This window comes from Caloenas nicobarica, chromosome Z (genome assembly GCF_036013445.1).
Source record: "Caloenas nicobarica isolate bCalNic1 chromosome Z, bCalNic1.hap1, whole genome shotgun sequence".
Taxonomy (NCBI): Eukaryota; Metazoa; Chordata; class Aves; order Columbiformes; family Columbidae; genus Caloenas; species Caloenas nicobarica.
This window is the reverse complement of record NC_088284.1, coordinates 109,478,130-109,495,167: the sequence shown is the minus strand read 5'-3', so window position 1 is coordinate 109,495,167 and position 17,038 is coordinate 109,478,130.

Sequence of the window (17,038 nt, the reverse complement as noted above, 5' to 3'; positions counted from 1 at the left end):
CACCGGCAGTCGCTCCAGACGGAGGTGGTATCTTGTCACCATTTGCACGCACAGCTCCTGCTGATGCCAGTGGGGTCTGAGTAAAATGGGTGGAACACGAAGCCCCAAGTTTGGACTGACTACCTGGCAAACCAGCCTAAGCTCAGCTCATGCTGCTGCCGTATGCAGCAGCCTCCTTAAAAACACAAAACCAAAAAAAACCCGCCCACACACAAAGGAAAACAAACAAAAGCCAAACACAAACAAAACCCCAAACAAAGCAAAAAAATAAACCAACCAAACAAAAAAAATCAACGAAACAGAAAACCCAAACAAACAAAAAACCAATCCCAACCAAACTCCCCAGACCTGCCTGTGCAGCAGCGCACGCAGAGCGAGGGGCCAGCACAGCGTCTTTGGGCCAATCTGCTCCTTGTGCTCACAGGAAGATTCGCAAACAGTAAGATCAGAATCACCAGAAATGCTCCTAAAAGCATCTCAGCTTTACAAAGCCAGGCTTATCTGACACCACAACCAGGAGCCCAGTGGGCTGTTGGCGATGAAAACGGTGCAAAACTGGGGAAGTTCGAGCCAGGTGTCAGGATGGAGCAGAGAAAGGGATTTCCTGAAGCAAAAGCAAAGGAAAATTGTGTTGGGAAATTAAAGTAGTTTTATAGAGATTTGGAATTTAAAATTATTCAGAAAATGTGCAATAAAGATAAAATAGAGGTGTGTGCACCCTGCAGAGAGATGAACTCACTGGTCTCTGGCTCCCTGCGGCATCGCTGGGGAGCTGCGAGGAGGGGCAGATCCCTGCCTCCTGCAGGAGTAATCGTGGGTCAGAGCAACTGTGCAAATAAGGAGCAGTAATTACACTTCAGGGTCTGGCTGAATGATGTACTGAATGACGTCTTGCATTGTCATCAGCGACAGGTGAAAATTGTACTCGAGCCTCTAATCCCTCTGCCAGTCCGGATGTCACAAAAATTGGATCCGAAGTGCTCTTGGTCACGGCTTTAAACAAGTAACACGCCCACGAGGTGATTAGAGAAAGCCAGGGTCAGATCTGAAACAGCCCCTGATGGCCTTCCCTTGCGGGAACAACGTCTGGATGGGACCCAGGGGTGCTGCCCGCCGGGGATGCGAACGAGGCGGCAGCGGGGAGCCCAGCGCCAGCAGCGCCTCGGGGCGCACGGGCTGGGATGCTCTAGGAACCGTGTGCCCAGCAAGTGCTGGTAAGTGCAGTGGTGCTCGTCCTGCTTGTTATTCCAGCCCACATTAGGGCAGTTTAGGTGCTTTTATGTTAAATATACTTACCAGGGACTATAGGTTCTCCAACACAGTATTGGTAAGTACCATAAAATCCCCAAAGCATCAAAATAATGACTGCAAGAACTCGGCTCACCACCTCCTGACACCCCCTCCCAAAGTGGTGCAGGGGCGACTCATCAGCCGCCCGGGGCTGAGCACGGACACGCTTCTCACCTACATCCCTTTGGGCTATTAAGGGATTTATGGGACATAACCAACACTTCAGGGTCCATTTGCAAACTAACGTTCAGAAAACGCATGTTCCGATCTCTGCATGGCCAGGTGAGGAGCCTCCTGGGGAGACGGAGACGGGCCCAGCCCCGGAGGGTGGTGGCACAGGCGGCCCCGAAATGCAGCCTGAGAACACAAAACACAGCGGTTTGCACCTGAGCAAGGTAACTCCATCTCTAGTTACAGTCAGAGACAATAAAGCAAACGTTTCGCGTTAATAAAGATTGCCCCGTCATCACTACAGCAATGGGGACACCCCAGCCCAGGCTCAGGCACGGACCACGCATGTGCAGATACAGAAAAAAAATTGTGTATATATATATATATATAGGATTATATATATATACAGGATTTGACCTTCCCTCTCCCCATCATGTGTAACACAACCTGCTATTTCGCTCTCTCTGTGATGGCAGGATGTATTATACGTTGTGCTATGAGGGTATTTAATTCATTTATTTCTTATAGATCCTCTGCTGTCCCAGGTGCTCCTCGATCCATTTTCAATCCCATTTTCCAGACTCAGGGCTAATGTTAAACAAGTACTGTTATTTTAAAAACATCATTGCACTAAATGACTCATCCTTCATTTCCTGTTATAATTATTTTAATAGTTTTTTCTCCATGATAAATGCTATGTAGTGTGTGTGTGGGGGGGTTGTCCCTTTTCAAATAAGGTCTTTCTGGCCGCTTTTTTATTTTTTTAGCTGTAAAACTCCCATGTCATCAGCCACCATTCATCTCCCCTGGAAACACACCTCAGGTCAAGTAGCCGTGAGCAACGGGAGGAGAATAAGAAAAGCTGCAGGTGTCCCCAGGGCGGGAGGGTGTCTGGAGGGACCCGGGGCGGCAGGGCGGGGGGCGGCAGGGCGGGGGTGACAAGGCTGGGGTGACAAGGCGGGGGTGACAAGGCTGGGGTGACAAGGCCGGGGTGGCAGGGCTGGGGGCTGCCCTCCTCTTCCTCCCCTTGCCGTGTGTGCAACCCCTGCTGAGATGCACCCTCCTCGCATTTCGCATTTCGGGTGATTCCCAAATCTTTGCTGATGGTTCTGGTGGCTACTATATTTTGCAGAGACTTTACTGTTCTGCTTTTCAAAATGCAGGATGATCATATTTAATTTTGTACAGGATGGGTCTAATCCAAAACCAAACCAAAAAAAAGAGGAGGAGAAAGGAGAAAGGAGAAAGGAGAAACTCCCCATCCCCTTGAGAAGACTTTAGTCCAGCCCTTTCTGAGCCGTTCCCCCGCTTCTCTGCTGGATGTTAATTATTACAGCTTGCAACTCAGGAATTTAGTTCTCAGTCATATCCTAGTTTTATTCTTGGTATAGCTGAATGGCAAATTATTCGTTTGCTCTAATCACAGTGGGGTTAGGATCTTTGGTATGCAAGCGACAATATTAATTGCCTGGCGTGTGGTCTTCTGAAGAACAGAAGTTAGAAAGAATGATTCCACACCCCGAGTCATTAGGAGAACAGTGCAATTCATTATCTGTGTGTTATTATTACTAATGACATAGTAATAGACTCTGTACTAAGAATAAATATCTTTTGATAAGCTCAGCATTGTATTTAATAGCCCCTTTCACTTGCAGTTGAAGGTTGGTGCCATCCTCGGCCAACACAAGTGGCATCACCTCTCGCGGGAGCTGCCTGGTGCCCCAGCTCGGGATCAAACCCTTCATTTGTGAGCACGGTGCTCACAGCATCCCTGCTCCGTGCTCCTCCTCACCCATCCGGGAGGTTTTTTCCCACTCCAGAGGATGCACAGGAACATCTGGGGGTGCAGTGCTCCTGTGGGTGTGCGGCGGCTCCTGTAAACCATTCATCAGTCACGAGTCGCTTCTGGAGGGAGACACAGCACCTTCTCCCCGCCCTGCCCAGGGCTGTCTAAGGCTCGTATGAACAAGCTCCCAAGACCAGATTTTTTTTTTTTAAATGACTAACTTCTTGGTCTTAGCACAACTGCATTTATGTGTAGAGGTGGCATGAACCTTTCAGAAAAATCATCTTAGGAAAGGTGCTGCCTCAGACTCAGCGTGCACAAGGAAACCAAAGGCTGTGCAAAAATCCGTGCTGGTTTCAAAGGCTCTGGACACCAGGTGCTGGTGGAGCCCCAAAACTCAGCTGGGACTTTGCAGTCCTGCATGGAAAAGGAGAGGGACAAGGACAGGAACATTGCTGAAGTGGAGGGAAGAGGGCCAGGTCTGTTTTATTTGCACTGGCTATTTGGCAAGAAGTGAATTTCTCTCCTTTCTGGCATTAGAAGTGTTTCATGTGGTGACACCCTCTGCTGCTGGTCTGCCACCAGTGCTCCCAGCCCAGGCCCAGGGCAGTGGGACCCCGTCCTGTGCTGGGAGCACTGGCGAGGAGCAGCGTGGATTCCGAACCTCTGTCCTGAGCTCAGAGGGAACCTGCTCTTGGAAAAACAATATTAAGACACATTTCAGCAATATATCCTTTTATTTCCAGTCACAGGTGTACCTGGTGGCACAGCAGAATACAAAATGATTTATTAATGACGGGAAAATCTGCACCCTTGAATATATCCCAAAGCAAGTTGGAAGTTATTGAGGCAGGGTCATTACCATCCATTCTATTAGCAAGACCTGGAAAATAGATATTTTAACTTTAATTGAATTTCATATAAGTTGCAACCTGGCCTTTAACAGAGAGGCTTCATTTTAATTTATCACAGACCCAGGCATTTGCTTTAGGCTCACCAATTTAGTCTCCAATTCTGCTGAAGACATTTTGCCCCAATTGCGTTTGGACATCGAATTCAGAAACCTTAAACAGATAATCAGAATGGGTTTGCTTTGGTGTTTTCTAATTTAGATGTAGCGATGCCCAGCAAGGACCGAATGTCTGGCATTTTTGTCTGAAGTTGGAGTTGTCTAGCAGCTGAGCTGGGCACACTGGCAGCTGGACGCGGGGCAGAAGTGATGTCCTGGCGTCTGTCCGTGGGCTGTGCTCAGGGCAGGACCTTCCTGCTCCACCAGAGCTCCTGCCCGGGGAGCTTCCCCTGGGGTTCCTCCTGAGGAAGGAGGTGACAGTGAGGACGAGCGAGCCCCATCCATTCCTGTGTCATGTTCCTTGTGCCTGAGTGCCGATGTAAACTTCAGGCGATTTACGTGGCAAATCCCTCGTACACAGAACCCTGATCCTGAGCGACTCCGGGATGCTGAGCACACCGCTCACTTCTCATTTCTCCATCTGTGGGAGGGGGATTTGGGCGGGTGTGAGAAGAAACAGGTCAAGCTGGGAGGAGAACCATCGCCGTCCCCTGTAGTCTCACAGTGGACGCTCAGACCACTTTATTTGTGAAAAACATATCAGAGAAAATAATGGCACAGATACGTTCCTGTCTCTGTACAAGCACGTCCAGCTCAGCACCCCAAATCACTTTCCATGTGCCCCTTTATTAACTGTGCCAAGGGCCAGAGCAGGAGCATCCCTCCCCGCCAGTGGTACCCGGCCCCGGTGGTACCCGGCCCCGGTGGTACCCGGCCCCGGTGGTACCCAGCCCCGGTGGTACCCGGCCCCAGTGGTACCCGGCCCCGGTGGTACCCGGCCCCAGTGGTTCCCGGCCCCGGTGGTACCCGGCCCCGGTGGTACCCGGCCCCGGTGGTACCCAGCCCCGGTGGTACCCGGCCCCGGTGGTTCCCAGCTCCGGTGGTACCTGGCCCCGGTGGTACCCGGCCCCAGTGGTACCCGGCCCCGGTGGTACCCAGCCCCGGTGGTACCCGGCCCCGGTGGTACCCAGCCCCGGTGGTACCCAGCCCCGGTGGTACCCGGCCCCGGTGGTTCCCAGCTCCGGTGGTACCTGGCCCCGGTGGTACCCGGCCCCAGTGGTACCCAGCCCCGGTGGTACCTGGCCCCAGTGGTACCCAGCCCCGGTGGTACCCGGCCCCAGTGGTACCCGGCCCCGGTGGTACACGGCCCCGGTGGTACCCGGCCCCGGTGGTACCTGGCCCCGGTGGTACCCGGCCCCAGTGGTACCCGGCCCCAGTGGTACCCAGCCCCGGTGGTACCCGGCCCCGGTGGTACCCGGCCCCAGTGGTACCCGGCCCCAGTGGTACCCAGCCCCGGTGGTACCCGGCCCCGGTGGTACCCGGCCCCAGTGGTACCCGGCCCCAGTGGTACCCGGCCCCGGTGGTACCCGGCCCCAGTGGTACCCGGCCCCGGTGGTACCCGGCCCCAGTGGTACCCGGCCCCAGTGGTACCTGGCCCTGGTGGTACCCGGCCCCAGTGGTACCTGGCCCCAGTGGTACCTGGCCCCAGTGGTACCCGTCCCCGGTGGTACCTGGCCCCAGTGGTACCTGGCCCCGGTGGTACCCGGCCCCGGTGGTACCCAGCCCCGGTGGTACCCGGCCCCGGGAGCAGGATGAACCCTCACCGCATCCACCAGCATCAGCTTCCACCCAGCCCAAGTCTACAGCAAGCCCACAGAAACGCTCGGTGTCCTGGCAAATTACAGGAGGAGAAAGGCATGATTCAAACCGAAATTGCACATGGAATTATAGGAGCCAACCGTGCATTTTTAATACATGCATTAAATTATGGCGTAGAAAAGCAAGTTAACAATTTAAACATAGTGGAACTGTTTTTAACTTGTTTGTTTAGAAAACAGATATCTATTTCATATTACATTACATTGTTGAATTATTTATTTACAGCTCAAAATACCTGTGTTATTTGTGCTAGTTGCTATTACAAATGCCAAATTAATGTTCATTTATTTCTCCACTTATGTTGTGGAGATTGTATTATGACTTTATCAATTGGGTCTTTTTTTTCAAAGAAACTTATTTCAATCCAATTTCTTATGTCATGTTAGAGATAAATGAAAGCAAAGGCCCCCCATATTGTATGTGAAATCTGTAATACCATGGCTCTAGAGTAATGCCTTAAACAATCAAGCTAAATATGTCAAGGGACTTTTTAATACACTGCGCTGATGAAGCAAGAGTATTAAATTTATTCAACCATGAAGAAGGCTTTGATTATCATACACCTCAGCTGTGCTGGTATGTGTTGACCACGAGGAAAAAAAAAAGATAAAATGAAATGTGATTAGTTCCTGATGGGTTGAAATTCCTTTAATACCCATAACATGGAGGGAATTCATATTGAGAGCTTCCATCAAGAATTATTTTTTTCATATCTACTCCACAACACAATGAGTCAGTGTCTCCAAAGTGTGATAACATTCTTATCGATATCTGAATGGAAACAGATGGGATGGCACAATTATTGCTATTTTATTGTTTGCTCAGTGGGACACGTATTGTGCACATCTCCGAAGCCCTGTAAATAGCCGCACCAACTTTTACTCTTGAAAACAGAAGCCGTGATTGCTTTGTGCCATTTTTTTGTCAGTAGATTTGGAAAAGTGATTAAGCTGCAAGAAGTTGCAAGATTTTAAAAATTGTTTTTGGGCTGAATCTTAACGAAAGCCTGTTTTAAGACCTCGGTATAAATATAAAATTTAAAAAAGCTGCAATGCTGTAATGCATTTGAGTGAGACACAATTATAATATGCATACACCATTGTCAGTAGATGGAAAAATAATGAGAAAGTTTAAAAGGCTGATAATTAGTTGCCTGGCTTTGGCAGCACCGGAGTGTTCATCTCCCTGTTTCCTCGGCAGATACTGGATGTGCAGAGCTGCAGCATTGGAATTATTTTTGAGAAGGGGTCGGGTGCCCGCATGCACATACAGACGTTCACAACCCAATTCCTACAACCCCGTGTTCTGCTCCCGCTGCCTCCGCAGCCGTTTCACACGTGCTCACCGTGAGCACCTGCCAGCAGGAACACAGACATTTCACAGGACTCAGCGACAAGTGCGAAACCGAGTCTGAAGCACTGAGCACTGTTAGCTTGTGTGCATCACCCCCTCCGAAAGCCCTGCTGCTGGCGGGGAAGGACGGTGCTCCGAGCGGGCTGTCCCGGGAGCACCGATGCCGAGGACAGGGCTTGTCGCTTGTGACCCAGCGCCCATCGAAAGGGCGATCCCGGGGATTTAACGCTCTGGAACATGTCTGCCCAGCATGCTAAGGGGTTTTGCTGCCTCACATTAGAATGTGAGAGTTGAGCTGGCTGGGTGCTGGGTTTTATGCAAACGGTGTCACATCGAGCTGGCTGCGTGCTCCAGATCCCACGTATGACAGATGAGAGCGCTCCAGAATTCGTGTATTTTAACAGCGCTCGTGCTGAAGATGATAAATGCAGTCTTCATCCAGCAGCTTCAAGGTTCACTTTTATTTTAAGAGGGCCATGCACATGGTTAAAAACACTTGCAACATTAATAATACTTCCTTGCAAGAAAGATTGATACATGCAGCATAAATACTCATGCAGCATATGTAGCTTCTGGCTTTGCTTTTGCCTTCAGTGTTTGGGCAGAAGACTGAAGTGCAAGTGAGGGGTTTTTCCTTCTTCTTTCCAGAGGAGTGTGCTCCAAAGTTATCATTTCCCTTGCACCTGCTGATGGCTGCACAGACACCACAGAGCCTGTTTGAGCCCGTGAGCATCGTGTCACAATCACGGGGGATGCGCTCAGGGCATCCCTCTCACTGCCGGGGGAATTTTCTCCTCTGAACAAGATATTTGGCCTTTAGTACACAAGACACTTTCTATCTCACAGTTTCTTCAGCAGGCTCGCAGAAATTGTGAGTATAGAGCTGGAAAAACACAGCAGCATCCAAGGCAAGCTTAAACGGGAGCCAAGTCATTACTGAGCAAGTGAAATAAATTCTGGGTATTGGAAGGAAACCGGGAAAAGACAAGACACGCTAGCATAAGGCAGAAAAACGGCAAAACATACCAAATGAGCAAAGCTTGGAAGTGTGGCCTTTATGAAAGCTCAGAGGTCTCCACGCGCTCTGAGCTGAGTGCTGGCTGAAAGAGCTGGAGCTGCAAGCAAATAAATGGTCTCCTATTATTTGGTTTCTCCCATGTTCGTGGTAACAGAAATTGCTTTAAAAATTACCTGACTTCACCATCCATTTCTATTCCCAGAAGAACCACAGGCAGGGCTCTCAGCTTTGCCTGAAGGGGCTCTCTGTGGAGGGGGCTGTGAAGCATCCCTCAGCCTGCTAACTCGACTCCCTTCTCACTCAGATGCTGGATATCAGGTGAAAAAAGGGAGTCTCAGATTTTCACAGCTCTTCGTGAGGTCTTTTCTCTTTTCCAATAATTTTTCAGGTGAGGAAGAGTCATCCTCAGTGCTGTTATGAAGATAAAAGCAGATGCAGAGGAGATGTGAAGCACCAGCTCAGGAACAGCCCCCTGGTCCCACCAAGCCCCTCCGAACTCCCCTCACACTCTGAGCTTGCAGCTTCGGGGCCCTCCAGACCTGGGACGTGTGCTTTCTTGTCACGCACATCTGATTTCTTTTCTCTAAATGATTTAATTGCTCTTGGAGCTCCTGCAGCCTGCTGGCACCCTTCATGCTCCGAGTTCCACCGTTTGCCTCTGATGGCATCGCCCTCCCTCCAGGTGAGACTCAAATGAAACAGAAATGTATTTTTCCGTTTGTTCTGATTTAATTCAGGTTTTTCCACCTGCTTTTAAGAGTTAGTTTTCCTCTTCAACTTCGAGTTAGTTTTCATCTTCAACTTCGTTATACCGCAAGAGGAGACAGAACTTCAGAAGAGATGGTTAGAGGTGTTTGCATCTGAGAATGTGTCAAACAAGTATTAATAGTTTTGAACAAAACTTTCACAGATTGTCATCATGTGGAGCTGGGTGACCATGGTACTGAAAGGAGATGGAGCTCTGGAGGAGGACACGGCTTCATTTGCCTCACTTTGCAGAATCCTGGATTGCTGGGGGCTCTCCCCTTGGGCAGACGGAAAGTAAATCCCACAAACTGGGGGGAAAAGTGGTGAAAAGGGAGCCAGGAGGAACCAGCCCCAAAGCAAAGTCTCGGGGATAGGCACGGTGCTGGGCCCTATTTGGGTAATTTTATGTATGCAGTAGAAGAGCATGTATCTCTTGGTCCATGAGAGTGAAACCTCTGGGCTATTTCCTCCCAGTACAAGGGTAATTGAATTAAAGCTGGTGAGGCTGAGACGGGGAAAGCCTCTCACTGCTGGGGAAGGGCTGTAAGTCCCCTTGGAATAAATATTCATAGTGACGAGCCGAGCAGGCGCTGGGGCTTGTGTCATCTGTAAGAAACCCAGTTAATATTTCAGTAAGACTCAGACAAAAGCAGAGATGAAAAAAATGACACATTCTCAGTGTCATGGAATAATATTTGCTGATTGAGAGGCATGCAGGCTTTTTTTGAAAAATACGGGGGACATCGTTTGCAAGTTGTTCTTGTGAAGAGAGAAGTCCCATGACAGATTTCAAGTCTTTGGCAGAGCTTTATAACTTTATCAAAGAAAAGCATCAAAGTGAGAACTTTGTTCTGAAAAAAAAAGAGTCAGAAAAATAATCAATAGAAACCACAACAAAATAAAAGATCAGGATAATCATGTTGTGCCATCAAAAGGTGCAGTTTTTGTGCCTTTTGTGATGTTTTCTTCATGACAGTTTTTTCTCAATGGCACAGTGAAGATAACTTGCTTGTCTGGTGATTGACAGGAAATTTAAATGCCAGCAAGCAAACGCCAGTAGGAAAAAAATCTTCGCTCCCATATTGTACACCTTCATGCAATGTGGGATCCAACCGTAAGTTAACGGGTAATTGGACCCATATGGCACCCAAAAAAGTGCAAATTTGGGTTTTCAGTATGAGGAGAAGTTACCTGGGAAACTGTCTACATTTAGTTTCTTATCAATATTCAGCGCTATTGCCAAGACAAGATGAAGGAAGTTGGAAACTTGAGAGCTGCATATAAAATATGCCAAGAAATGCATCAAGAGAGAACCGAACTCTGGAGCAGTTTCTCCTGATATCGAACTTCAATCCTGATCATCATAACAAACATAAATGTCAACTGGTTTTCTATAATAGCAGCACTGAGTAATCCATAAACGAACACATAATATTGGTGCTTTTTTTAGTATTTTTTTCTCTCTCCACATGTTTGATTAAATAACTAATAAGTATTTATCTCTCCTCCACACTTTTTTTTTTTTTTTTTGTAGTCCCCTTCCCATCAGTATATCTCTGGATTAATTGTCAATGAAGAAGCATCTTGGATGCTGCTGGGAGTTCAGCTGGAAGTGTTTGGTACCACAAAGGCAGCGAAATGGCAGCGTGGGCAGCTCTTCTGGTGCCAGGGTCAGTAGCTCCAAGAAGACGCCCAAGAACTAGAAATCTCTGCTTGGCTGGGCTGTGTTCTGGGCGCTGAGTTAATGATGAGCATCCTCGCTTTGGGTCCGTGGACTTTCCAATGAAAGAAAAACAATTGTTTTCCTTGGCTCTGTTTTGATGTGCTGTTCTGTGTGCTGGCACAAGCCTCTCATTAGCGACAGGCTGCCTGTGACTAAAGTATGGGCAGAAAGTCGTTCTTTCTGTCCACTTTATCTGTAAAACAATAAAAAACTTTAATCATAAAAAAGGAAGGGCCAACGGTCTTCTTTTGTGATACAGACTTCTTTTTTATTAGGTCTGAGACTGAGAATGGTGCTTGTTAAGAAATAGTGGTTTATTGCGGCGGACTGGGAGATGAGATAAGGGTGAAATACCAAATGTGTGCACACAAACACAGAATGTGTGAAAAATGGGAGCGATAAGGTCTTTGGAGCGGGTTCCTGCCGAGGTGATTGAGGTGCGACACCGCATCATTTTTGCCGGAGAAGTTGAGGAAAATCGCAGTATAATCAATTAAAAGTGGTGCCACTGTGCCTGGACGGAGCTGTCTGAAAGTAAAACATAACAAATAAATTTATTCTTTGCTTTTTGTCAAGGATATGTGACTTTGCAAACAGAGGATGCGGCTGCAGGAGTCGCACCCGGGCAGCAGATCCGGGGGTTTGGCTCCGCGAGGATGAACACGATGGGAGACGGGAGGGATACAACAGGAGATGGGAGGGATGCGATGGGAGACGGGAGGGATGCGATGGGAGATGGGAGGGATGCAATGGGAGACGGGAGGGATGCAATGGGAGACGGGAGGGATGCAATGGGAGATGGGAGGGATGCGATGGGAGACAGGAGGGATGCGATGGGAGACGGGAGGGATGCGATGGGAGACGGGAGGGATGCAATGGGAGACGGGAGGGATGCAATGGGAGATGGGAGGGATACAATGGGAGATGGGAGGGATGCAATGGGAGACGGGAGGGATGCAATGGGAGATGGGAGGGATGCGATGGGAGACAGGAGGGATACAACAGGAGATGGGAGGGATGCGATGGGAGACGGGAGGGATGCAATGGGAGATGGGAGGGATGTGATGGGAGACGGGAGGGATGCGATGGGAGATGGGAGGGATGCGATGGGAGATGGGAGGGATACAACAGGAGACGGGAGGGATGCAATGGGAGATGGGAGGGATGCAATGGGAGATGGGAGGGATACAACAGGAGACGGGAGGGATGCAATGGGAGATGGGAGGGATGCTGCTGCTGCTGGGGCTTGGGCGCTTCAATCATGTTTGTTTTCCTCTCTCTGCCTCTCTCCCCAAGGAACTGTCACTGGAACCGGTGGGTTTGTGGCAGGTGAACAGGCACTTGAGCGACTGTTCCCGTTCTGTGCACATGGGGATGTGAACACAGTCCCCGGCACCGCACTGATGTTATTTCTCAATTACTTTTTGTTAAGCAAATATGCAGCGTGCTTTAAGTACTGCATGCACTAATTATGCCGAGCCCTCCCGTGCCGTGCGATGGCTTTCTTACCAACCCGCTCATTACACCTGTCAGCTGAACTTTAAACACTTGGCAGCACGTAAGATTGCGTTTGAAAAACACAGATTATTTTTACACCCGCCACCTGTTAGAGAGCATTTGAGAGTGCAAAGCTGAATGGAATCGAGGCGTCCCACGTGGAAAAGATAGTATATGGCATGTCTGCAGTAAATAATCTTGTATATTTTTTTTAAAGAGACAGAAGTACAAATGTTTAATGCACGTACACACATATGTTGTCTGGAAGGATTTGTTGTTCACACGCACACAGCTGCAATTTGTACGCCAGGAGCTGCTGGTGGTAGAAAAACAGTATCTCGATTCTCCTTATGTCGAGGCACAATTTTAGATAGAATTCTAACAAATAATGTAATTTCTCATTTAGCAAATAATTTTAGGGATGACTGAATTCTTTCCAAAGAATGCTGCTGCTACATAATGGGACTAATTAAGAGATTTGAGATAACAAAATTACTGAAATACTTTACGAAACCAACTTTAAGTATGCAACCAAATTTGTGGAGAATTTTCCTTTATTCTGCAGATGCCCGTGTTACTCAAGGGCAGAGGAAGATCCCGGTGTGGTGGGACGTGGCCCTACCAGAGGATTGCGGGAGTTCTGCACTTCCCGCAAGGACAGGAGCTTAATTAGCAGAGTCATTAACTCTCATTCCTTTTGACTCTCTGGAAAAGCCCGTTGTCCCAGACAGATGTCACTTATTTTTCCCCACGCATCCCATGGGTCCTGTGCAGTGCTGACAGCCGCACGGCTCTGCTTGTGACCCAGCTATAGCCAATCCAGAGCATTCGGGTACTTCAAAGCTTTCCCTTGGTTATTTTCTGTATGTTAGTTACATTTCAAAGTCAAATGGTTATTCAGTGAAAATTCTATTGTCATTTAAATCAGATTCGTTTTAAAAGATCAAATAAAGTTCAATAAAATTTTGTTTTTAAAACACTGAAATCAAGTATTTCAGTAGAGTTGACATATTTCATGTCAACAGTTTTAGTGGAACGCTTTTGATCTTCGGTTTCCAAAGAGCTTGTCCAAGTGAATTAATTAGTACTTACACTTAAAAAAATAAGACTTTTGAAGATTAACATCATGACAACATTTCAATTTCATTAAAGCAAAATATTTTTTATTAATTCAAAATGACTTTAAAATGTGTTAAAAATTTCAATTTCTTATAATTCGAATTTGAAGATGGAAAGCTAATTCACTAAAACAGAAAACATAGGTCCTGCACAGATAACATGTGAATTAACTTTTATTAAGTCCAAACCAAATTTTGTTTTAAACTCAGTGATGATTCAAAATGTTAACCTTAATTAGAGAAAATCCATGTGATTCAAAACAAGCTATGCTCAAATACTTTAAGTTACAATATTACTAAAATCACGCTCATGACAAATGGGAATCTCATAGGCATTTTTATTTGATCCTCAGAGTCTTGCTGCTGCTTAAATAATAAAGAATTATTTTAAAATATTATACCTGATATCTTTAAATAGAGGTTACAACTAGGACCACGTTTTTTCCCAGGTTTGGCCTGTGGTTTTTGCTGTTCAGGTGGTATATAAGGTTTACTGACAAACATGAGATGTAAAATTTCTATCACAAGTCTGTTTGCTGAGGGACTGACTCTTCTGAATGAAACAGTCAGCAATGTTTATTAATCTGAAATGCTTTTAAAAATTTTTTGTTTGAAAAGAAAGTCAATGGTTTCTCCAGGATATATTTTCTGTTATTTTTTCTAGTGGAGACGTTGATAATTATTTTTTTTTCTTTTTTCAGATGACACTTTCCCTGCAACAGCATTGTCGTCTTTAAAAATGTATGCTGTGTTCCTGTTAAATACATTTTTAGGAACACTGTGTGCACATGAGAACACTCCTCTGCATTGGTGCTTGTCACTGTATTCTAATCAAGGAAAGGCAACAGTCTCCAAAATACTAGAACTTGCGGCTTCAAACCCTGGTTTTCCCTATTTTAATGCGCATCCTGCTGTGCCTGGTGCACGGGGTGACACGGGGTGTGACTGTTGGTTGTACCTGCAGGAGCAGGTGTGTGCATGCACAGAACAGGGCAGATGCTGGAATTTCACCATGGGGTGGCTGTGCCGTGGGATGCCGTGGGCACCCATCACCTACGCCCGTCCCAGCAGAGCTGCTGTCACTGGGAATTGATCTCCGGCTTTCCATTAAGGCATTTGTGCCATTATGTACCTTCCTAACTTAATTAATGGCTTGAACTTCGAGTTCTCAGAACATCATTGATTCAGCAAGGTGTGCCCTCTCAGTTTGCAGAATACAAATCATGCCCAGCGACGGGTTTTATCGGCTCTCTGCAACCCCGAGCCATCCCACACTGTCCCTGCATCCCCACACTGTCCGTCCCTGCATCCCTGCACTGTCCATCCCTGCATCCCTGCACTGTCCCTGCATCCCTGCACTGCCTGTCCCTGAATCCCCACAATGTCCCTGCATCCCCACAATGTCCCTGCATCCCTGCACTGTTCCTGCATCCCCACTCTGTCTGTCCCTGCATCCCTGCATCCCCACTCTGTCTGTCCCTGCATCCCCACACGGTCCCTGCATCCCCACTCTGTCTGTCCCTGCATCCCTGCATCCCTGCACTGCCTGTCCCTGAATCCCCACAATGCCCCTGCATCCCCACACTGTCCCTGCATCCCTGCTCTGTCTGTCCCTGCATCCCCACACTGTCCCTGCATCCCCACTCTGTCTGTCCCTGCATCCCTGCATCCCTGCACTGCCTGTCCCTGAATCCCCACAATGCCCCTGCATCCCCACACTGTCCCTGCATCCCCACTCTGTCTGTCCCTGCATCCCCACACTGTCCCTGCATCCCTGCTCTGTCTGTCTCTGCATCCCCACACTGTCCCTGCATCCCTGCACTGCCTGTCCCTGAATCCCCACAATGCCCCTGCATCCCCACACTGTCCCTGCATCCCTGCTCTGTCTGTCTCTGCATCCCCACTCTGTCCCTGCATCCCTGCTCTGTCTGTCTCTGCATCCCCACACTGTCCCTGCATCCCCACTCTGTCTGTCTCTGCATCCCCACACTGTCCCTGCATCCCCACTCTGTCTGTCCCTGCATCCCCACACTGTCCCTGCATCCCTGCTCTGTCTGTCCCTGCATCCCCAGCATCCTCCCGCTCCCAGCCCAAGGCAGGAGGGCTGGCAGGCGCTGGGCTGGGTGCTGCTGCCCAGTATTGGGCTGAGGAATGCTCTGGAATTAAATGATCCACGGTCTGGATCTACCAAGTCCAAACTGTCACCACGTTTGGAAAAATCAGTGTGGCTTCCAAAGAAGGAAGGAAAAGTGAATTATCCATCTGAGTCTTGAAGTAATCATGTTTTTGTGACTTAGTTACAGCTATTCTGGACAAATTATCTAATGATTGCCCTACTTTAAAAACATTTGTCAGTAGTTTTATGAGGAAATTCATGTATGTTAATGACATAATCTGGAATGGCCAGTTAGATAAGGACATGTTAATTATATCACCACGACCAAGAGAAGGCCACAGATCCACCTCCCGAGGACGACGGGCAGCACAGGGAGGGATGCTCCGCTCCCAAGAGACCCGCGTGGGCGGCTGGAGCAGAGCTGCCCCTCTGCAGGGACACGTGTGGCCCCGTCGGGGACCTGCGGACAGAGGTTTCCCAGGACCCGCGTCCCTCCCCACCACCTCTCCTGCTCCCGGGTCCTGCTTTTCAAGTTGATGCAACTCCACGGTTTTCCCAGGTAAGTAAGAAATGAATGATGAGCGAGAACAAAGCCTCCCACTATGAAGTAAAGCAAAGCGTGTGCTAATTACTGCACACCGACAGCATGATGGAAGAGTCAGTTTTGGTGACACAGACACAGTCTCCTGCAGCCTCACGTGTCCGATGAAGGGAGGGAGATGAGCTGGGTGTCCTGGGGTCTCCTGCACAGGGGATGAGCCCTCAGACCACGGTGCTTCAGAGGAGGTGATGAAGTATAAACGACAGGCAGAAAGATGCGTATTTGAAATGTAGTGTGGCCAGCACAGTGCGGAAGAAAATAAAATGTGTCTTTTTGTAAAATTGCACTGCTATGAGAAAATACATTAATATTACCGTGTCCCTGCACAGACGCAGACACACACCAGCTCAGCTTGCTTTGCACTTGCACACAAACAAGCTTGAGTTCCCCGATGCACAGTCAGAAAAAAGAAGTAGAGCTTCAAAATTAAAATTCAGAAAACAATCTGCTCTTTAAAAGCAAATGGCAAAATTACCAGGTAACATGAAGAACTGAATTCCTGCTTCATAACAACTAAGTTACATTTTTAGTAGGCGATGGCAGCACACCAAATTATTAACATTTCAAGTAAAAAGGATATTGAGAGAGGAAAGAGAGGGGAGCGTTCACTGCCATAGAAGAAAGTCTGTCTCCATTGCCGATAAACCCAAATCCTGTCTCTGGGAGGGGTCTGAGGATCCTGTTTGGTTTCCTGGTTTTTTGTAAAACTGCAGTACCGGACAAAGTACATTTCTCCCGAGGGCAGATTTAAGACGATGCTGCAGTACCACAGCAGGTGGGATGCTCAGACCTCGGGAGGGACGACGTGAGCTCAGGTGAGATGCTCTGAGCACAGGTGTGACACTCTAATCTCAGGTGGGACACTCTGACCCCAGGTGAGATGCTCTGAG